The sequence below is a fragment of the Anguilla rostrata genome, chromosome 8 (assembly GCF_018555375.3).
Source record: "Anguilla rostrata isolate EN2019 chromosome 8, ASM1855537v3, whole genome shotgun sequence".
Taxonomy (NCBI): Eukaryota; Metazoa; Chordata; class Actinopteri; order Anguilliformes; family Anguillidae; genus Anguilla; species Anguilla rostrata.
The window spans coordinates 8446927-8470945 of record NC_057940.1 but is presented as its reverse complement, the minus strand read 5'-3'; the positions used below and the strand labels follow the sequence as shown (position 1 = coordinate 8470945).

General features: G+C 52.0%; 1 protein-coding gene across 1 annotated transcript in view; it reads left to right on the top strand.

The window, feature by feature from the left end:
* The window catches only part of LOC135260308 (protein scribble homolog), a 96139-nt gene that overhangs the window by 1848 nt on the left and 70272 nt on the right, over positions 1-24019 (top strand). The window lies entirely within an intron of this gene.

The window sequence follows — 24019 nt, the reverse complement described above, 5'->3', positions numbered from 1 at the left end:
CCTTGTTCGTCCTGAAGGAGTACTTAAAAATAGCCTCTCAGTTAGATGTTGGACATTAATGTTAGCAAGAGATGTTGACCAGACCAAGCAAATGAGACCATGGGCTTTTGAAGTGGGGCAAAGTGTTTGGTTACGTGTCTACATTGTTTTGGTGTTTCCATTCTGAACTCGGGACAGGACCGTATATTCAGGCACCTTGGCACCCTGTGTGAAACTCTCGTCTGTGACAGTTATTCCAACCTGCACTCAAAACAGTCACTCTTGTGGCAACATCCCCCCCCCCCCCCGAATGTAGAAAAAAACCTTACCACATAGGGTTGCCATGACGCTCAGGTCGTTCCCTGCTTTGCCTCTGTGAATTGTCTGAGGGAGATCAGCGACCAGGGCAGCGCAGAGCATTTAGTTTGGCCCGAGAGTTACGAGGCACTTTCCAGTAAGGGGGCTGTGAGCCGTAGTGTACGGCAGCTTGGCTTTGGCAAGCAAGACAACGGATGTGGCAGTAGGGGAGAAAAGGGCCCAGATCCGTCAGGGGTTCTGTTTAAAATGCCTTAAGAGAGAGTCACCCCTGTTACCCTGTCCTGTTTACTGAGGGAATATGGTACACAGGGAAGCTTGTTTATTGCTGTCAGTACCCCCCCCCTCCCCCCGAAAATCGGTGTGCAGATTTTCAAAGGGATAACCTTTGCAGCCACTCACGGTGTCAGGGGTGGGGAGCTGCACGTGTGGATGTGGGTGTCACTTCGGTCCCGAAAATTCAAATTCCGGGTGGCAGCCAATCAGCGTTTGATGCAAAACCGTGCTCAAGCGGGCTCAGAGGTTACTGGGTTACGGGTAGTTCCACCCTTGCCCCTCCCTGTTTCTCTGAATTTGGAATGCCCCGCCCCGCCCCGGTTGTTTTCACCGGCTGTGCTCATTGCCGTAGCCTCTGGTATCGATACAGGGGCGTGCCGACAAGCCTGTGCTCTCCTCCTAACCGCGTGTCGAACCTGTGCTCATTTCCGCACAGTCTGCACAGGCATGTGTCAGAGGAACATGCTTCACATGCAGCTCGAGCAAGCAGATGCTAGGTGCCTGACTGGCCAGTGGGGGCGCCGGTGAGCGATGACATGATTATCTCGGCATACTGAGTCCCTTCCTTCCCAAATTGTGCTATGGAAAATTTACATCACTCTGTACAGCCGATGGCCACGATCGGTATGGGCAAAAATCCAGATACGATACCAGACCCTAAGGCCCGTCCACACTCTGGAACAGTGCCTTTACAACAGGGGTCATCAAACCACAGTCCGTGGCCAGGAACTTGGTTTTCTGCCCTGCCCGACTAGCTCAGAGTAAAAGTGTTTCTGGCAGTCGGAGGTTCGTCGATCCCACCTGGGCATGTCAAAGTGTCCTGAGCAAGACACCTAACCCCAATGCTCTGGAATGAGGCATCATTTGTAAGCGCTTGGTAAATATAATGCAGTCATTACCGTTTACCTGGGAGTCGGGTGTGAAGACACCCTGCCCAATCGGTGGCACTAATTGTTCAGTTAATTACCGGTGAGGAACAGAAAACCACGGCCGGGTTTGGATTCGAGGGCCAGATTTTATGATCCGTACTTTACTGGATGAGCTACATTCAGCTCACAACATTTTCACTTCTTAAGTGACACCGTGATGTATCCCTGATCGGTCTTGTCCTGTGTTCTGATTTTTATTAGCTGTTTATGGCGCTGCTTTACCGGTAAGGACGCATCAGGTTCAGGTGTCATATTTGATCTGACAGGAAAGCCTCTTTGTCATCTCCCCCCCTCTCTCTCTCTCTCTCTCTGCTTGTTCAAACTTGTTTAATTTCCCTTCCTGCTGAATTCATAAAGCAATGAAACCGTCACCACGCACGGATTGCTCATCGACACGTTCGTACAGAGCGATTCTCCCCTTCAGTAAACAGCCGGAGAGCAGTTTACCAGGAAAGCAGGTATTCTTTTGGCAGGCTGTTGCGCTTCTTCTGGGGAGAAGCTCTGACTGCCACTCCGGCTTGCTGGAGGCGGTGCAGTGCACAGTGGGTAAGGAACTGTAACCGAGAGGTCACGGATTCGATTCCTGGGCAGGACACTGCCGTTGTACCCTTGAGCAAGGTGCTGAACCTGAATTGCTTCAGTGCGTATCCAGCTGTATAAACGGATACATACGGGGCGACATAGCTCAGGAGGTAAGACCGATTGTCTGGCAGTAGGAGGGTTGCCGGTTCAAACCCCGCCCTGGGCATGTCGAAGTGTCCTTGAGCAAGACACCTAACCCCTATCCCCTAACTGCTCTGGCGAATGAGAGGCATCAATTGTAAAGCGCTTTGGATAAAAGCGCTATATAAATGCAGTCCTTTTACCATTTACCATTTACATTCATGTAAACGTTGTGTAAGTCGCTCTGGATAAGAGCCTGGTTACGTGCCTGTAATGTAATGTAATGCTCCGTCGATGGGAGGTCTGGTTCTAGGCTTGTAGGATCTGGTTTAAATGAATATTTGCTCTTGACAGGGTGGGGAATGAAAGGAACACCACTGACCACCATCGGCTTCTGCTGGTGCTGGTATTCCCTGTCCTGGAAAACCTGCACAAGCAGCTTGTAGGAAGGTGCCCCCAAGCTCCAATCACAGTCCCCATACACCCCTTTGCTGCTCATGTGTGAATCGCTCATGTGTGAATTGTTAATGTGAGTCGGGGAAAGTTTCATCCTGGACACAGACGCACAAATCCTTGTTTTAAAGATTGAATTCTCATACCCGTTGCAAACAAACAAGTTGATTTTTTGAAGTCTGGCACTCTTGCGAAACCCTTTTACCACTCGTTGGTTTGAATGGCGCTGAATATCTTGAAAACACCTTACCTTGATCCTGATGATCTTTGATTGTGATGTCATTGATGCATTTTTCCTGGCTACCGGTCTAACCTGTATAGCTGCAGCTTTATAGGAGCCCCACGCCCTGCATTCATGCCGGTCGTGGCAGGAATCTGGAATCGTGGCGATTTTAAAATAGCTTGCATGGCTGATTATACTGGTGAGGAAATATTAGCAGCGCACTGGCCTCCAGTTGGGATTTGCCCTGCCAGAGATATCGTGCCATTTCAGCGTTTCGGAATGAGGGTGTGGCTTCAGCTTGCAGGGAGGGGGGGGGGGGGTGTTCAAATGGCACGGGGAGGGGCAAGGATTTAACGCGATGTTTACCTGGTGTGGCGTACGGTTCATGAGCCAACACCGGTGTGGTTGTCTCCACTCCGTCAATACCGGTATTTCTGGCATAAAAGTAGATTTTGAAGTACAGTGACAAGCACATGAACTCACAGAGTTGTATGTTCAGTCTAAAGGAGTTCAAAGTAGTGATATGGTGAACTGATGAGGCGAAAATGAACCCTTGGACATACATAACATAAAGGGCGGCAGTGTAGCACAGTGGGTAAGGAACTGGGCTTGTAACCGAAAGGTCGCAGGTTCGATTCCCGGGTAAGGACACTGCCGTTGTACCCTTGAGCAAGGTACTTAACCGGAATTGCTTCAGTATATATCCAGCTGTATAAATGGATATAAATGGATACAATGTAAAAATGCTGTGTAAAAGTTGTGTAAGTCGCTCTGGATAAGAGCGTCTGCTAAATGCCTGTACTGTAATGTAATGTAATAACCCAGACAGTTTACCTCTGAGGAAGGAGGAAGTGTTGGGACAGAGTTCAGAGATGCTGCAGGGTGTGAATTAATTGGGGGTGTACAATAGGAAGACTGTGATCATTCGGAACACTTTTAAAAAAATAGGTGGAACAGTTCAGTAGCATTTTCCCGTTCTGATGTTCTGATGGAGCTGACCCGAGTGCTGGTCGAGAGGCGGTACGTTGACCAGCAGGGCTGTTACAGTAGCGGTCAGCTGACCGCCAGCGAGCATATGGCGGCACAGACGGCGAAGGTTGCCCGCCTGGTCCATTCGGGCACAGATGGCGAGCCGGGCGCCACGCTGGGGTCTAATAATCGGCCCCGGGGCCCCTGGCCGTGCTCTGGCCGCTGGTCCCCGTTTAAATATGCATCTCCTCCCACCCGCCGCTCTGTCTCCACCCCCCCCCCCCCCCCTTCCTCATTCACGCTGGCAGCGTTTAATCAGAACGCGTCCTTAACGAACCCTGTCTCACTATCTATCTCGGGCTTAATGGAGTCTGACTGTGTCTGGTTTCCTCTCTCGCTCACACGGATAAGCAGCCTTCTTGTGCAAGTAACAGGCACGCCGGTGTTGGGAAGTAGGTCTGTCAGATGTGCAACTGAAGTATAGATTTAAAAAAAGGAAATTGAATTAGCAAGAGGCATATTCTGGTTTTATTTTGCATGAGTTGGCCTCCTAACACTTGTTGTAGACTGTACACAGTAAGAGCTGTTTCCTACTTTTGCTCGTTATTAATCACCTTCAAGTGGATGTAACAGCTACTCGTGATGACCTTAGACGACCTCTAAGGGCGGGACCATGCTCGGTGAGTAGGTATGAATGGCCTTGTTTGTTCAAGATAATGTTGGCCATTCACTTCTAGGGAACCAGCCCTGATTGGCCAGTTGGCTGTCAGTTGGCTATATCTATCCAAGATGGCTGACTCAATGCACTGATTCTCTGTCGTATTGGTGACAGTTGGTTTGAGCTCCTGCCTCTTTGCATCTCAGTCCTTTCGAACCCATGCAGAGCTGAACCACGGCCGTACGAGCCCTGCAGTCTCCCGCTTTCCTGTGTGACTGCGGCGTCAGACCTGAGGCTCTGAAAACAGCAGCTTGTTTGAGGGCTGGGGCAGGGGCAGGTGGGCAGGTAGGCAGGTGTAATTACCTGTCGCCGGGGCTTGAATGGAAAGCTGTCGTTGTGTCGTGTGTGTGCTGGGCCTCAGGGGTGGACGGGACAGCGAAAGGGGAGATATTTGGTAAACTCCCTCTCACCCCGAAGCCCCAGGGCTGCTCCTGGGATCTTCTGGGCGTGGGACGTCCTAGCTGCAGTTTCCGAGACGGGGATAGGGACGGGGGGGACGGGGAGTTATTTATGGAGTTTTAACCCAGCCGATCGGCACGCCTGTCCGGGGGAGGGAGCCGAGCAGCTGTCGGAGAGGGGGGGGTTGCGGGGGGAGGGGCGGGGGTGGGCGTGGCACGCTCTGGTCCAACACGTGCACTGTTTCTCCGTGTTGCTCTAACACTGTACTGGCCACTCTGAAATCTCTGCTGCTGCAGGTCATTTTGTAGGTCTACCTTAACCACGAATTTATACATTTCTCCACTTGTTTCTTCTGTTACATTTCAAATAAAAATAAATCCCACTCCCTAACCTTTCGCCTACACACGTACACTCCGACTGCAGAATCGTCATCATTCAGTTGTGGCTTTATTGCTGCCTAAAAACTCGGGAGCACGGTGAAACTCCTCAAATCTCGCAGCTCGGCACATGTATATTTGCTTGTAAAACCTGCTGTTCCACAGAATCAGTCACATCCTGTTCCTCACCCTGCAGGCGGTGTTGATTTTACTCACAAAACACCCAATCCCAGATTCTTTTTAAATTTGCAATTTTAAGATAGTCAGTTACATTCACTCTACAGGCCGACCCCCCCCCCCCCCCCCCCCCAGGCACACTGATCTCTCTGGCTGATTTCAGTCTGCTGCTGATATGGAGAATGGGGCATTGCGTATAATGGGGCTGCTGTGAGTGACTAGACCCTGTGAAATCCCTGTAAGTCACATAATCAGGCCAGTGAGCATTTTGCAAAAACAGTTTGGAAAACTGTTGCAAAACAGTCGTCCCGCGAAGCCAAGGTGCTAATTAGGACTGCTGTGTTCATCAGTTTGTGCTTTCCTTGAGCAGGTACGATTTCGTTACGGGAATACGATGCGTGTATAGTCAAGAATTTTGTGCGACTCTTCTGTTTCCATTGCTTATTTTTGGTTTTCTGTTTTACTAGCTGGACTTAAGTGGTTAAGGCTGACTAGCGAGACTACCGCTAGCCGTCCAAGCTTTAGGGCTGCATTTATGTTGTAGCACCAAAACGGCAGTTGTGGTGAGCGTACGCAAATATTTAACTTTGCCTTCATCGTCGCTGCTGAAGAAGGAACTGGACGCTGTAATTACCGGAGGTGTGTGTGTTGTGTGTGTGTGTGTTTTTTGAGCCTGTCAGTATTCACAGTGCTTTGGAGGACAGGTCCTGATTGTGGTCTGGCTGGGTGTGTTTTTCTTTGGCGTGTCTTATTCGACACGCGCCCCTTCGCTGGTCAGTGGGACTGCTGGATCAGGTGAGCCGTTTCCTGTTGCGGTTCCTTTCGATGACCCCCCCCCCCCCCGGGGCCCCCCAGTGCCTGTGGGCTGCTGTATTCAGATGAGCAGCTGTGCAGCAGAGATAGTCCATCTGCTGTAGAGCTTATCTGCATACCGAGCACACACACGCATGCATATATATATACACACACGCATAAATTCACATGCGTGCACACTCACACACATATGCGCACACACACACACACTCACACACGTGCGTCTACGCATATACATATACATACACACGCATATATATAAACACACACATATATATATACATATGCATGCCCTCTCTCACACGGACGCATGCACATGTACGCACGCACGTTCACACACCCGCACGCGCATTTACACATCCTCTCTCTCACAGCCACACACACACACACACTGCTCTTGGTAGCGGAGCCTTTCGCAGGCAGGTGCAGACAGCACGGCCGGCTGCGCAGTGCTCACGCAGGGCTGCGCAGTGCTCACGCAGGGCTGCGCAGTGCTCACGCAGGGCTGCTGGGCCTCGCTGAGACGGGTTCAGGGCGTCTGATTCGGCTGGAGCCCGCGGCAACGCCAGACCCCCGTACGGAGGGGCCGGGCGGTGAAAGGAAGGGGGGCGCGGGGTGGAGAAAGGGGCAGCCTTTCGGGGTGAAGAGTGGGGTGGGGTCGGGGGGTGTGAGGAGAGGAGCGGGCGAGTGTGACAGGCCGTGCTGAACACACACACCTGTACCAAACACACACCTGTGCTGAGGAGATGAGGCCTGGGGAAATGGACCCAGTCACACAGATCCAACACGGGATATTTACTGTTCAGTTTCTCAGCCGGCTGTGAGAAGCACTTACCAGCGCGACGTGTGCGGGGGTGGGGTGTGCGGGGGTGTGTGTGTTTGCTTTCCCTGTGTGTGAACAGGACCTTTGCTCTCTCACCGGTTATGGTTTGGGCGGGGGCGGGGGCAGGGCGGGGCCTGGGCCTGGGCCTGGGCGGGGCAGTGGGGGTTGGAGGTATGGGTGGGGTAAAGGGCTGCTTACGTCCCCAGTGTTAAGGCTTTCCTAAGGGTCACCTGTAGTAGTGAGCATGCCAAAACGAGCCATTGGCCTGCACCTTTGCCATGGATCTGCTGGACGGTGATATTGCGCGGCAGGACCGCACAGTGAGTGACGGGTAAAACCATGTGCAGCGTGGCAAGAACCCACAGGAGGCGGGGCAAAAACCCACAGGAGGCGGGCAGACCGGCAAAACTTGGGACGCGTCTGCAGTCGTGAACTCGCGAACGGTGACGCTGTCCTAGATCGCCTCAGCACGAGTCTCTCTCCTGTTTGCCTGAACGGGCGACTCCGCCTCTGCCAGCAAGCGTGAGCAAATAGCGCTGCTGTTCCCAGGGGTTTCTCCCTCTGCTCTGGAAGGCAAACGGTTTAAACTTGTGTTCGGTACAAGATTCCGTCTCGTCTCCGTTTTCTCTCCTGGGAAAGACTCATCCCTCCATCAAACGCATCCCTCCCCCAAACTCATCCCTCCATCAAACGCATCCCTCCATCAAACTCATCCCTCCCCCAAACTCATCCCTCCATCAAACTCATCCCTCCATCAAACGCATCCCTCCATCAAACTCATCCTTCCATCAAACTCATCCCTCCATCAAACGCATCCCTCCCCCAAATGAATCCCTCCATCAAACCCTTCCCTCTTGGGCCCTATGGCTAGGCCCAGCAGACCGGGGTCTGCGCTCCTGATTAACTGCACCTGCTGCGCGCTCGAACCGCTGCAACTCTCTACTCCCCGCCCCCCCTCCCCCTCCCTGCAGCAGGAAGCCAGTGGGACGGAGAGGGGCGGGGTGGGGGGCGGAGGGGGGTGGAGGAGGGTGGAGGAGGAGAGCGTTTAGGTCCAGGTCCCTTTGTCCCCCAGGCTCCAGCGATGCAGGCCCTGTCTCTCTCTCTCTCCAGGAAGGAGTGCGTATTGACCCTGCGAAGCTGAGGCAATTATGCCCCTGTGCAGCCCTGCGCAGAATCAATAACCAGCCCGCCGTCAGGATCAATAACCCCACCACCACGGGGCTTCAAAACCCAGGCTTCATTTTCATTTAAACAGTGTCATAGCAAATTCATACACTGCATTTGTGTGTCTGTTCGGTGTCGATGCCTGTGTGTGTCTCTATGTCTGTGTGTGTGTGTGAGCAAGCGAGAGAAGGAGAAAACCACGAAGAGGAACTGCTGAAAGTGTAGTTCCTCTTGCCATTTAGGTGTGAGTGTGTGTGATGCTTATGGGAACCTCGTCTACCACAAGAAGCACGAGTACCTGCACACTTGCGAGGTACAAGCCGCACCATTTCAAACGCGTGCGGTCCGGTAAAGGTAATGCCCTCCCCTGATTAGGTGTGTGATTACTGGAGGTGGAGGACTTGAGTAATAAGAGCCACGTCCCAGGATCCTTTGTTTCTGCGGACCACCAGCTGGCCCGCCCCCCCCGCCCCTCCGCCCCTCCCCCTTGCTGAGGCAGATTAGTGCCAAGGCTTTTCTGGTATGTCCCCAGGCAAAAAAAAAAAAAAAGCACTCCCCCTCCTCCCCTCCCCCCCGATGTAAAAATTGAGAGAGGGAGTGACTCTAAGCCTTGCACAAGTGCATTGTGCACATGAAATCACACACACACAGCCTCTCGCTCTGAGACACAAACACACACACCACACACACACACACACAGCCTCTCGCTCTGAGACACAATCACACACACACACACGCCTCTCACTCTGAGACACAATCACACACACACACACACAGAGCCTCTCGCTCTGAGACACAATCACACACACACACACACACACACACAGCCTCTCGCTCTGAGACACAATCACACACACACACACACACACACACACAGCCTCTTGCTCTGAGGCACAATAACACACACACACAGCCTCTCTCTCAGAGATGCACACACAGCCTCTCTGTGACACACACATACACACACGCAGCCTCTTCGAGCCGCACACACAACACAACACGACAGCCTCTCTCTGAGAGACACACACACACCCACACACACACAGCCTCTCTCTGAGACACACACACACACACATGCGCACACACACAGCCTCTCTCTGAGGCACACATCACACACTGATCCCCCAGACTGGTGGAAGTCTCCGGAAAGCTTGCCGAGTCCATCTAGCCCTTGGCTTCGATACATGGCTGAGGAGATCAGGGCTTCTCTCCATCTTACTACTGACCCGGAGAAGGCTGAGGGTGTTGTGTGCTTCACCGAGTCACCCAGCAAAGCCCGATACCTTCCTCCTTCCTGCTTTCAGTGCTCAGGTCACACACTTCCTGTTTCACACTTCCTGCTTAGGGCCTGCACTTAGGAGGCCCGATCTGAACAAGGACATGAACCTGAGGTGTGTCGTGGGTTTGAGAGAGATGCTGAGTCATGTGATTGTGTCAGGCCAGGTGGGTATGTTGAGCTGGTTCAGTGTATGTGCTGCTGTGGCTGTAGTGTGTGTGTCTGTGGGCTCGCCCTTCAGTGTCTAAAGCCCAGGGCTTTGAGTGAGCCTCACCGGAGGGGTCGGTGGTCCTGTGCAGAGCAGAGGGGAACCCACCTGTCTGTCTGCCTGTCTGCCTGTCTCTCTGTCTGGCTGACCACCTGTCTGTTTGTCCACATGTCTGCCTGTGCACCTATCTGTATGTACACCTGTCCTCCGTCTTGTCTTTGTCGTCTGCCGCCGCTGTTGTCTGTCTGTCCTCCCGCCTGTCTCTGTCTGTCTGCCTGTCCACCTGTCTGTGGACGTAATGGATTCTCAGGCTTTAAATTGTATCAATCAATCCCTGCTGCTGCGAGGTGGAGAAATGTGCGGAGGACGAGAGGAGGACGAGAGGAGGACGAGAGGAGGATGTGAGGAGAACGAGAGGAGGATGTGAGGGGGATGTGAGGAGGATGTGAGGAGGACGAGAGGAGGATGTGAGGAGGATGTGAGGAGGATGTGAGGAGGACGTGCGGAGGATATGAGGAGGATCTGAGAAGGACGAGAGAAGGACGTGAGGAGGACGAGAGGAGGATGTGAGGGGGATGTGAGGAGGATGTGAGGAGGATGTGAGGAGGATGTGAGGACGCTGCAGTGTTCCGTTCGCCCCTGTGAGCGCTCACTCTTGGCGGGACCTCCACCATGAGCGCATCACCGCTCGCTTTCGGGCGGAGATGGGGCCAAAGTCCGCAGTAATCAGCCGCGCTGAGCCGTTCGTTCACAGCCTCCGTTCAAACAGCCCGTCCACCAGCATCCCTGCTTTTCATTGGTCCCTGCTGCACTGTATTGTGACCACGCCCGGACCCATGCCGCGTAGCCAATGACAGGCCTCCGTGGCGAGGCCGTCTGAGGATGCAGTTGATCTCCTGGTGATGACAGCATGTGGTTGTGCTCGTTACTCAGTTCGTTAGCACATCAGTCAGGCACTTTGAATGGATGCACCTGATTCAATATTTGGGCTTGTTTAGTCCATTGTGTGCTGGGAGCTGGACAGAGGATCACGCACCTGTACAGATGTGCACATACTTAGATGCCCATCAATCTTTCAGAGTACAGTCGGTCCTTTTTTAATATTACTGCCCCCCCCCCCCCCCCCCCCCAAAAAAAAACACAAACACACACACACACGCACTCACACACGCGCACACAGCTGCCTGACAGACGTGGTCATGTATGAAGACGTATTATCGAGCAGTCTGAGCAATAGCCTTTCTGTGACGTCTCGCTGGGCTCTTTGTCACTGGGTTATTGATTCCGTGTGGTGAGGGGGAATGGCTGGTTTTCCTGACGTTTGTTCGTGTTTGCTGGCTCAGTGATGTGCTGAAGCTCACTGCACAGTCCCCGGCTGAAAACTGAGGTTCTGACAGGAGGGGGGGGTCTGATAGGAGGAGGGGAGGAGGGGGGAGGGGGGGTGGGGATCTGATTGGAGGACAGGAGAGGGGAGGAGTCTTGGAGGGCAGGCGGGGGGGGGGGCGGAGTGTAATTAACTGTGAGCCGCAGTAGGGGATGACTGTTGCGAGGTCACTACAGGTCACATCAGGCTACTGAAGGAGCTCCACGCATCCTGTTCAAAATGCATCAGTGACAATAAACAACACCTGAAATGACAACTCACGAACACCTTCAATCAGCAGATCACCCGTCTGCTTTTACGGTTTCAATTTGTGAAGCAAAAAGTAAGGAAAACAATTTGTTATTATTGTCCACCTTACATTGTTGTTTGCTCTAGCCTTAACTGACAGCTGGGCCTGGGCCTAGAGAGGTGGCATGTATGTCCTGCTAGGCCAGATGACAGGTGGTGTGAATGTTCTGCAGGGTGAGAGGAGAGGGGCATGCATGTTCTGCGCACGCTGGCTTCGTCGTGGTTTGTCTGTACTGTTGTTTGTGTTGCCGGGTGACTGGTCAACTTGTTGTCTGGGGATTCGTCTTTTTTTTTTGTTTGGTTTGCTGGACAGAGGAGTGCCGTCATCCCAGTCCCCTCTGATCAGGAGCTCAACGCTCTTGGCTTGGAAGTCCTCACACAATAAGACCTTCATTCCTTGGACTCGCTTGACTAGAAGTGACCAAGATTCCCGATGGGCTGAAAGGCCACTTCTTGTCCTCTAAACTTGCAGGGGGATAATGGAAAAAGAACAGAAATGAGTAATACATTTTGGCATTTTAGCCACCAGGGTGCAAAGCCTGCTCCCCCCCGGTGTACGGTGTAGAATTCGCGCGCACGCAAGCTGGCACACGCACAGGCGCGCGGTCAGCTGATTCCAGAAGCTTCGCCGTCGCCGGTCCTGCGGCTCCCCCCCGGGCTCGGCGGGGCAGCAGATGCTGCGGGCCAGGCTCCGCCCCCCTCCGAAGCGCACGGCGGGGGCCGGGGGGGGGGGGGGGGCGGCTGGGGTCATCCAGCTAATCGTTCGGCCTTCCTTATGGGAACCCGATTGGCTTATGGCGTAATCCCGATTAGCGCCATCTTCAGCATTCCGAGGAGCAGAAATCCCCCCCGCTTAATCCCGGCTGACTCATACTGCCTGCGTTAAGCTCCGGAACAATGCCTTGTTTTGGTTCTCCCTTTTTCCACGCCTCCCCCCAAAACCCCCGCCTGCGTGTTGCTCTTTCGGGAGCTCTGCCGAGCAGCAGCTCGACCCCCCCCCCCACCCGCCCCCGTGACTGCACCCCGAGACCCTGAGGACGACGGGGTGACTGAGGGGTGACTGTGACACTTCCAACTCAGTGGCAGAGTCTGTTCTCTGCGTAGATTAACTCCGCGGTGACAGTCCCCCCTTTCAACTTCCAATGAGGTCATCAGCCAGTGAGGCCTTGGATTAACATGGAAGTGTGTCTGATGTCATCTCCCATACGACATGCGTGTAGTTGCAGGGTCAGACATTTTGTGCCACGGGACCAGTGTGAACAGGGGTTCGCTATATGAATGGATCCTGGGTGTGCTTTCCACATCCTGATTCGGTCTTGGCACAGTCCTGTTTACTCCCAAGTGCAGAGAGGGCCGACCAATCACAGCCCAAGTGATAAATTTGTAGGCGGGCTTCCCTGGGTTGACTGACTGTGCTCGGAAGAGAACACTTTTCAGTCTCTCTCTGCTAGACTCTAGCGCTCTTACGTGTACCCCTGCTATACTGTAGTATTATAACCTGTACCCCTGCTATACTATAGTATTAGCCTATAACCTGTACCCCTGCTATACTGTAGTATTATAACCTGTACCCCTGCTATACTGTAGTATTATAACCTGTACCCCTGCTATACTGTAGTATTATAACCTGTACCCCTGCTAGATAACCTGCTATACGTATTATAACCTGTACCCCTGCTATACTGTAGTATTATAACCTGTACCCCTGCTATACTGTAGTATTATAACCTGTACCCCTGCTATACTGTAGTATTATAACCTGTACCCCTGCTATACTGTAGTATTATAACCTGTACCCCTGCTGTGCTGTAGTATTATAACCTGTACCCCTGCTGTGCTGTAGTATTATAACCTGTACCCCTGCTATACTGTAGTATTATAACCTGTACCCCTGCTATACTGTAGTATTATAACCTGTACCCCTGCTATACTGTAGTATTATAACCTGTACCCCTGCTATGTAGTATTATAACCTGTACCCCTGCTATACTGTAGTATTATAACCTGTACCCTTGCTATACTGTAGTATTATAACCTGTACCCTGCTACTGTGACTGTAATTATTATAACCTGTACCCCTGCTATACTGTAGTATTATAACTGTACCCCTGCTATACTGTAGTATTATAACCTGTACCCCTGCTGTGCTGTAATGCTGGTACAGTGCATTGCATCTTCGTCTCTGACGTGTAGAGAGAGTGCACTCGGGGTTAAAGTAAGGAGTAAATAGTTTTAATGGCGCTACCGTAAACTGGTCTTTTTTGAAGGGTGCTGTTCCACACTGTTCCAGTGAGCACAGTGCAGTTGTTCTGTTGGTGTCATGTGTTTGCCTGGCAGTGTTGTGACACTGAGGCTAAAAGTTCAGCCGCTGGCGCACCCTCCCCCCCCACCATCCCCCCCCCCCCCCCCAGCCCGTTCAGCTGCTCTCCTGAACTTTCGGCTGAAACGCCCCGTGACATCCGATCCGGGAGGAGCCGCCGGGCCCTCGCGTCCGTCTGGTGTCCGTGGAGACGGTCCGGCCGCGCTCGCCCTCGACAGGGAGAGGGGCCGGCCGTCCCATTGGCTGCGACGGGTGAGAGGAATGTTATAAACGGCGTGGAACGCGAGGCGCCCGGCCAATTTTCGAGAGGGCGGCGGCCGCCCCCCGGAGGAGCCGCAGGCTGCCTGTCGGGGGCAGGGGTCCAGAGAGAGGTACGATGACACCGTGAGAATCAGAACTCGGGCGCGCCCTGCTCGTGCGCGGCTGCGCCAAGTTCCTGACCGCTCCGACTGAACGCTGCCCGGACCCTCACAGACCAACGGCCCCCTCCGATAACCTCTCAGGCCACCAGCGTCCAGACATCAGCCTGTTTCTTGACAAAAGTCGGACACGTCGTACTAGCCAGCGATGCTAAATAAGCTAATTTGCTATGTATCCAAGCACAACAAACAAAAGCCTCACAAGCTCCTACACCGAGCCGCTCTCCAGTGGTAACTGTCCCGCTGCGACGGTGGGCCGTGATTTTTCTGGAGGTGCGGTATTGGTTTCCTTATCACATCGGGGTCTGGGGAGGAAGGTCTAAACACACCCAATTAAACCAAATGATCAGTTGGGGGTGATTACGAACCCTGCGGGGGGGGGGGGGGGGGGGCTCGTTCCCTCAGAAAGATAAACGTGCCGACTCGTGGCCCGGCTCGGCGTAGCCGTACGTAGCGTAGCCGCCGCGGCAAACCCGCGAAGCCGCCATTCCTTTTCACCGAGCCGTGACTCGAGAGCCAGATGCCGCACGTGCTTCCACTTATTCCACTTAATGGGCACAAAATGGGGCCTTTTGTTCAATTTTTGGCCCGAGCATCCTGTTGTCCTAACGGAGCAGTTGCCAAAAAAAACCTAAAGGGCAGAAATCGACCAAAAAAAAAAAAAAAAGTGCCAGCGGTATTGGGACATTCAGGCTCTCTATGCAAGGTCATCATGGGTTGCCCCATAGTCCTGCAATTATGACTGATGTAATCCAGGAAAAAACAAGGCAAAGCAAGCAGGCCCCGTAGGTGGAGGAGGAGGGCCCTGTGTTCTGCCAGCGTACGCACTGCCCGCGTGTGTGGAACCCACACACATCCCACACTGACTTCATGTTCCTAATGTGTCTGCAATTCATTTAATCGCGTCCCACAGAGACCGGTAACTTTGTTTCCGTGGGAGAACTGGTTTTGTTGCCGTGGTATTTTTTTTTTACGATGAAGATCTTGTGGTCCAGCACCAGTGTTCACACAGTAGAAGCAGACCGGCTGCCCGTATCTAGGCCCTGTTTGCTCCTGCACAGGGACGGACTCTGCCTGAAATATTCGTGTGCCTGTGCATCGGGTCCCTGGGCCAGACAAAGCTCTTCACAGATGAATCATTGACCGCCCTCAGCTCTTTCCAAGCCACCCAAAGCCCTCTGTCGCTTTGTTCTTCGTCCCCTTTCTCTTCTGCCCCCGTCCTGCCCACGGAGTGCCAAGGTTCGTACAAAAGCCAGTTCCTCTGAGGAATGGGCGTCGTTTACGGTAACCGGGGGCGATTTATTGAGACGCACAGGAAACGGCAGTTGGCCACAATGGCTACATTTGCCTTCTGTGCAAGTAGCCTCCTTGATTAAGGACTAGATGGGGAAAGCCCTTCTCGCACAGGGGTTTATGTAGAGAGATGCCGGGAACTCCCACGAGTGTAAGTCTACTGCGAAAATAAGGTTTTTTGTGTAAAATGGTAAAATGGACTGCATTTATATAGCGCTTTTATCCAAAGCGCTTTACAATTGATGCCTCTCATTCGCCAGAGCAGTTCGGGGTTAGGTGTCTTGCTCAAGGACACTTTGACACACCCAGGGCGGGGTTTGAACCGGCAACCCTCCGACTGCCAGACAATCGGTCTTACCTCCTGAGCTATGTCGCCCCTTGTGTGTTGAAGTCTTGGTGGTAGCCCCAGATTTGAATCTGTTTTCACATGCAAACCATTCCTTGCCATGTGTCTGGGGCCATCTTGTCTGACAGAGAAGGCTTGTAGAAGAGAACCCCTTTTTTTGACTTGTCAGAAGCCCAGCTAATCTACATTCTCCACCTCCAAACAACCCCTCCTGTAATTTCATCACTCTAGAGCTGTGGAACACACATGGTATTAGCTCCGCCCCTCTGGAGTCCTCAGGAGCACTTCCCTTTTCTGATCTGAAAAAAAAAACATCCCCTTCAGCAATCAGTCTGTGACCTTCATAGTCTCTTGGACCATTTTTCTGCTACATTGGAGAAAGTCCCCTTCACGCAAGAGTAAGACAGCTCAATTTCCTCAGGCTGAATGTGTTTGGCAAGACCCTGGACACAAATAATTCCAATGGGACAGGTGCGCCCTGGCAGACCTGTACCGGATTTAGTTTCCTGGATGTTAGTGACTGTAGTACTTAGGCCTACCTTGGCTTCCAAACCAAACCAAAGTCCCAAACCAACGCCTGTAAAAAATCTTTTGGCTCAAAGACCACCTCCCCTGGCAGGTGTATGGATTGGTTCATGAGTACTGAAGTAGAAGGTAGGGTCAGGATGACACAATGGAAATGAAACCAGACCTGGTTGACCATATAGCACGAAAATGAAAATCACCTCTGACGCGGGAACACGCGCGTTACCGCGAGAGGACTGGAGCCACGTGCTTTCGGGAACCCGTTTCCCGAAACCTGTCTCAGGTGTAACCACGACGCGCGTCACGTTTCACGCGTCTGGTGCAGACAGAAGTCCCTGCTCGTGCGAGGTCTGAGATGTAAAATATGCTGTTGGGTTTTGTTTCCCCGCTGAGCCCAGGCAGTCTTGTCTCCTGCCCACATTATGTAAAACATGGCGTGCGACAGGACCCAGCCAGGGCTTCGTAAGGTTTCAGTGTACAGGACTTCATTCGGTGTGAAGTAGGACTAGGCCTGTATGGTGCCGCTTTCTTTGTGCAGCTTCTATGTGTCTTGGCGTGTGCAGCTTCTTTCATTTACAAGTTTTTGGCAAGTTATTTTACGAGGCCCGTTCATGGTGGCCAACGTGACTGTACGCCTCACTGTAAATGCAGAACTGACTAACAGGAGAAATATTGTGTTGCTCTGCCTCGGGGGTGAATGCAGTGCCAGGAAAGGAGGAGATACGATCAGGAGGTTGCGGAATGCGCATAAATGGAAATCGCAGTCGCAGTGCTCAGCATCCTGCCGCGTGCAAGGTCCGCATGGGCTCGGAGGGGGGGCAGGGGGCGTGGGGGGGGGGGTCTGTAAATTATTTTGATCGGATAGGGATCGTGTTTTTTTTAGCACTCTTGCCGGTGCGGATATGAGACATGTGGAGCTCCTGATGCTGGCTGATGTTCAGGGGGTGCAACCTGAAATAGACATCTATACTTAGCCATGGTGAATATATCATCAGGGTCCATAAAAGGTAGCCTACACCTGAGTCGCAACACCTGGCGGGCTGTCTTTTTGTTGAGTTTTTATTTCATTTAATTTTTTATATATAATATTTATGTATTATATAATATCCCAGGACTATAGCTTGCCTCCCCTTTGTGTCTGTGTGTGGGTGGGTGTGTGTGGGAGGGTGTTGGTGTGAGCATGTAAACGTGTGCGTGTGCATGTGGGTTTGTATGTACTGGAAGCCTGTTTCTCACTTGTTTGTTATCTCTAAATAGCTGCGTACTTCAACTGTGCAAATCCCCGTGCAGGGACTGAGCAGTACGCTGTGGCGAAGGTGGCGGAGGGAGACGTGCATTATGGGGATGCATTGTTCAGGAAAGGAGATTTCCAGGGGTCTTTTGGCATTAATGTGTTTTCTGATAATGCGAGAAGCCAAGCAGATTGGTTATGCACATGGAAAATCCTGCTCACATTCTCCACCCATATTGGGAAGTTAGGAGCAGCACCAGTGCAGGGGGGGGGGGGGATTTAATTCACAGCTCCTGCACTCTGAGCCACTGTCGAGTTGCAGGCTGGTGGTGCGGGGGTGTTCGCTGCTGGCTGGTGGTGCAGGTGTGGGCTGGTGGTGCTGGAGTGGGTGGGTGGTGCAGGAGTGTCCGTTGCGGGCTGGTGGCGCAGGAGTGGGCTGGTGGTGCAGGAGCGTCTGTTGTGGGCTGGCGGTGCAGGAGTGTGAGTTGCGGGCTGGTGGTGCAGGAGCGTCCATTGTGGGCTGGCGGTGCAGGTGTGTCAGTTGCGGGCTGGTGGTGCAGGAGTCCATTGTGGGCTGGTGGTGCAGGAGTGTGTGTTGCGGGCTGGTGGTGCAGGATTGTCCATAGAAAGAGAGACTCGGGCTTCCCTGTTTGGCGTCATGTGATTGGGGCTGGGGGAGGGGGCGGTAGCTCCTAGTCTCCACAATCCACTGAGCACATTAATTAACTCTGGATTCCCACCTTGGGCTGCAGGCTTCAGTAAGTAGCTCTGCTGCAGAGAGAAACAGCCCTGGCACTCTGGGTTGCATTAGGCACTTTTTAACTTTCCCCTCTGAAGAATCTCTTAATGCTGTACGAAACACCTGACGTTCAGCCTTGAACCTTGTCTCAGAGGCCCATGTAGAGGCTAATGTATAAAATAACCCCGTCAAGCAGAATTTGCTTTCTAATTTGTTTAGCCGAAACCTGGAACACAGGCTAGTTGTCCACAATAATTTTAATAATGTAGCCTACCTCATGCTTTGCACTTTACATTGTTTGTTTGCATGAAATAATTTCACAGAGGCTGACGTAATCATTGCCAGCTGTAGCCTACCTTTTCTCATATGGATTTTGTCAACCGTGTTTCGGTTGTTGGTATTGTTGGTAAAATTGAGATACCTTTTCCACTCAAAAACAACCCCTCAGTTCCTGGACCAAATTAGCCTGTTTAAAAGCTGGTGAATGTGTCATTTGCTAAGCAAAAAGCTTTAGGACTTTGGATTATGTGTTTAGGACTGCTTACCTAATCAAACCTTTGCTGGGTCATGTATCACAGAAAGACTGGATCGGATAGAAGTGGCCAAGCTGTGGCCCAGCTCAATCTGGTTCCCCGAATTGGAAAAAGTGGTGTTTCTGTGCTTGAAAGTGGTGCTATGTTAGTCTGAAGTACACACCACAGAGTTGGAACACCCTAACCAATGTTGCTATCCTGCACGCTGATGTCCTTCACAATTTGTGAATGGTGTAGGCTTCCATGAAGGCCAGACGTGTAGCTTTTTTCACAGGGGCCTTCATCCCGAAACTTAAATCGTGGGACGGCCATGTTCCCCTTAATGACAACAGCTGGGCTTCCGCTAGTTTTAGAGCACTGAAGAATTAGGCCACGTCGTGTGCCCTCCTGCTCTCCACGGCAACGGTTACCGAGCACAGGACATTAAAGAGGTCCTGACTCATCGTAATGCACATGGGAGAAAGGGAGGAGGAGAGAGAATGAGAGAGCGATAGAGAGATGGCTTCCCAGCAAAGGGGCCAGATAAATGGATGCCAGTGTGGATAAATCAATGCAGCACCAATTGCTGGGTGTCATAGATCACGCCATTAATCCAGAGTTGGGTGTAATGGATCGCAGTGTTAATCCAGGGCTGGGTGTGATGGATCGCTCTGTTAATCCAGGGCTGGGTGTGATGGATTGCTCTCTTAATCCAGGGCTGGGTGTGATGGATTGCTCTCTTAATCCAGGGCTGGGTGTGATGGATTGCTCTCTTAATCCAGGGCTGGGTGTGATGGATTGCTCTCTTAATCCAGGGCTGGGTGTGATGGATCGCTCTGTTAATCCAGAGCTGGCTGTGATTGATTGCTCTCTTAACCCAGGGCTGGGTGTGATGGATTGCTCTCAATCCAGGGCTGGCTGTGATTGATTGCTCTGTTAATCCAGAGCTGGTGTGTGGATTGTATTGCTGTGTTCTCTAATCCAGGGCTGGGTGTGTGATTGCTAAGTGGTGACGCTCTCTTAATCCAGGGCTGGGTGTGATTGATTGCTCTCTTAATCCCAAAATGGGTGTGATGGATCGCAGTGTTAATCCAGCGGTGGGTTTGATGGATCGCTCTGTTAATCCAGAGCTGGATGTGATGAATCGCAGTGTTAATCCAGAGCTGGGCAATGTGTCTGGTGGATTTGTCCCGTTTTCCAGACACTGACATAATCTAGCCGCATTTGGAAGGAGGTCGGGTGCTGGTTTCAGACCCTGTGTTTGTGATGGTTAAATAACTGAAATTGTTAGAATGCTCATCTGGTAATGGAGTAAAATGTGATGGCATCGATGTCAAAAAGACTTGATGTTAAATTATGTTCTTATGGGAATTACTTTTGCTGTAGATCTTTGATCTTTTTAATGGCAAGGAATAGCTGTTTATTCAACACAGGCTGATTTCCAGGAGTGACAGTTTGCTGCTGCTGTTTGCCGTGCGAGCGTGCCCGTGTAAACGTGCACACCTGCTCGCTGGCCAGCGGAACAGAGGAGGCCTGGTGTCGTGAGAAAGGCGAAGCAGCGCCGGTGGGGAACAGGAAGTGATGTCGTTTGCTGCGTACTCATCAGGGTGGGGGAGGGGAGACGGGCGCTCTGCAGGAAGGGTTATTGCGTGTGACATCACAGCCTACGGTACCAAAACAGAGCGCACGAACTCACTCTGTCACGCACGCACACGTAATATATACACATATAAATACTGTCTTATGGACACACACAAATATTCAAGCTGGTTGAGTCTCTCTGGTACACACGAGAATCAATCAAGTACACACAAACACAGAGCACACAAATGTAGTCTGTCATGCGCGCGCACACTACGCAAATACTGAAAAACTGTATGTCGTACGCAGAAATACTTGAAGGTGCAATCTGTCTCTCATTTGTACAAATATTGAAACTGTGTTTGAGGCTCTTATGCACAAGTTTCAAGCATCACACACCTACACGGAAGCAAATACGTGAACATACTCAGCATTTTTCTCATGCGTGTGTCATGTGTCATGCGTGTCTGTGTGCACATGCGGAGTCCTCCGTTTGGCACATGCTTAAGGAGAGAGGTCTTCGCAAGCTTGCTTCGGTTCAGTGGCCGGCCCCCGTTCATAATCTAAATAGTTCAGAACACACTGGGGCCTGTGAACGAATGTGGCCTGTCCTGTTCTCTTCAAAGTTGTTTTCGTCTCATTCAGAAAAGAAAAGAAAAAAAAACGTGTTTTTCAGCAGCTTAGCGAGGAGCATTTCACAGTCTGTGAACCTGTGGACTCGATGGTGACCTCATAGACGTTCGCAACGGCCTGCGTTAAGTTAATGAGCACCCGGTGAACAGCGGGGGCACTGAACCACTTTAAGCCCACTGTGCACCGAACAATGCACTGTGTAAAGGACAGAATGAGCACACACCCTCTGCGGTAACAATAGCTCAGTCGGCCTGGGATGTGTTGTGAGACTCCGCTGTCCTTAATTTGCTGTTGCTAAGCGATTGCGCCGCTGCTACCTGGAGCCGCACACCGATTGGTCCGTTCGAACAGCTGTGGTGATGAAACGTGAGACCAGGGGGGTAGTGAATGTTTCCTCTGTCCAAACTTACACACCTTCAGTTCTTCACCACAATGGCAGAATCTCAAATGGAAGATCGTTCTCATTAAAACAAAACATTTTGTAGATTTCTGAATTCCTGTCTGTCAAGTTCTGTAAATTGACGAAGTGCACTGTCACCACTTTGTTATCTACAGAAGGACATTTCTGGGTCTTGACAGACCGACTTACACAATAAAAATAAGCATATCTACAGTGTACCTAAAAGAGGAAGGTCTGGTATAGTATGATTGCCTAGTGCTAATTGGACTATCTGAGCAGTTCTAATCTTAAGAGACTTACAAGGATTTAAAAAAAAAAAATTTTCTCAAACAGTTTCTTTCGCTAGGATCTTTTTCTCCTTTCACAGACAGCCCTTTTTATAATCACGTCCTCATTTTTAATACATTTTTTCTCCGGCACCCTTCTTGCTCTCGCCGTGAGAAATGAGCAGACGTCGTCGTCGTCGTTTTCAGGCCCGTGGAGCCGTCGGCGCGTTCGTGTTCGACGTGGCCATTTGCTTAGCAGGCCGACGATGAGGCACCTCGAGCCCTTTCCGTTTAGCCTCCTCTTGTTTTTCCTTTCAACATCCTGCAGTTATTTGCTGTTGCCCAACTTAAGGCCCTGGTGACGTGGTAATACCACACCATCCCCCCTCCTCCTCCTCATGGCTGGGTGGGAACATGAGAAGGTTTAGTCCCATCTTGGCTCAGGTTTTTGGGACATGTGGATTGGCACATGGGACCCCTGCTGAGGAACACCCCACAGAAGAGCTCCTGAAAAGCTCAGACCCGTCCCAGACCACCCGATCCCCTCTGGAGTCGGGACCAGCACCCCCCATGGAGCAGTGAGGTTCTGACCCCCTCTGTCTCTGCTGTGCCGAGATCATTCCAGACCCTCTGTGTTGGCTGGTTCTGCCTCCATCGGCAGATCCTTTTCTGGGCTGGATTAGTGCGGCCCGCGGCCCATTGTGCCGGTTCTGTGTTCCAGCTGTGTCGGCTCGGCACCGCCCCGGTCAGTCACGGCTCTGCCTGGCAGCGGCGGAAATGTCCGCTCTGAATGGCGTCTCCACACCTTCATCAGAGCGGCCTGTCGTCTGAGAACGTGGAAAAAGGCTGGACGCAATTGAGCCGCTAAGTTGCTAATACCCCCCCCTCCCCCCCTCCTCCTCGTGGCCGGGTGGGACCATGAGAAGGTGTTTAGCCCCATCTTGGCTCAGGTTTTTGGGCCTTGTGGATCGGCACATGGGGGCCACTGCTCTCTCTGTGTACAGCTTGAGGAACGCCCCTCCGCAAGAGCTCCTGAAAAGCCGAAACCTAACCCGGACCACCACTCCCGTTGGGAGTTGGGACCAGCGCCCCATGAACCACGTCGCACGTTCAAGGCGCTAACGTGCTCAATGTACCTAGTTAGGCTAATATGATTACGTTAGTTTTTATTTGGCAGGATTGTTTTTGTCTGATTAGGCAAATGTGATTCCAGTGCTAGTTTGTACTTGGTAGGATTGTTTGTTTGCTGAACAGGTTACCCTACAGGGTTGGAGTCCTGATCTATGTGGTCACTTCTGGCACTACGATCTTTACTTCACTCTAGTGTGTTTCTTTTGCACCTCTGCACCTTGAACTGATGCACTTGTTGTACGTCGCTCTGGATAAGAACGTCTGCTAAATGCCTGTAATGTAATGTAAATCTGGTTCCCTTTACCGTCGCTTGTGATTTATTGGCTGTCGCTCGTGGAGCCTCTTGGCCTGCAGGCCTTCCTTCCTCGTGAGCGACTGCTCGGCCGGCATGTTCTCTGGGCGTTCCACCCCCCCGGTATCAGGTGCTCGGTACCTGCCGTCCTGTCAGCAGGCCTGACAGAAGAGCCTGATGAATGGGCTCCAGGGACCTGAGCCCTGGGGGAGGAGGAGTGGCTGTGGAGCACGGAGCAGAGGAGCGGAGACCGTCGGCACGGCGATGAGGCCTCGCCGGAGGCTTCGAACGCTTCCCCCCGCTGCCGCCGCCGTTTCCGCGTTCCCGTTATATCTGTCAAAAGAGGCGGAGAGAGAGCGAGAGAGAGAGAGAGAGGGGGGGGGGTGATGGAAATGTAAGGAATTGCCGTGTGATTGAAGTTTGCAATTCCACTGTTGGAAAGACATTTTCAGATATAGCTAGTGAAGGAGATGTCTGCCTCATGAGCTAATCTATGATGTTTCTCATCGTGTACCTGAATCCATTAGACCTTTCAGTGCTTTGGAGACAAAGTAAGAACGGGGCTGGCCGACCTTGTTCATGAAGCTCTACCGTCCTGTAGGTTTTGAGTCCGACCCTAACGAAGCGCACCCCATTCACCAAGTAGAGGTCTTGTTGAGCTTTTAATTAGTAGAAGCAAATTAGGGTTGAAATGAATACCTAAAGGATGGTAGGTCTCCAGGAGCAGGGCTGGACAGGCCTGGTGTGGAAAACATCCTCACCTGATGGTGAATTATGGAAGATGCTCTCGCTGAGGGATTTGGGGTTTGCAGAGCCGGTAAGACTGTCGGAGTTGATGGATGGGTGGCTTACTGACCCTGGGTCAACAGCAGCATTTTTTTTGAAAGCTTCTGTGTT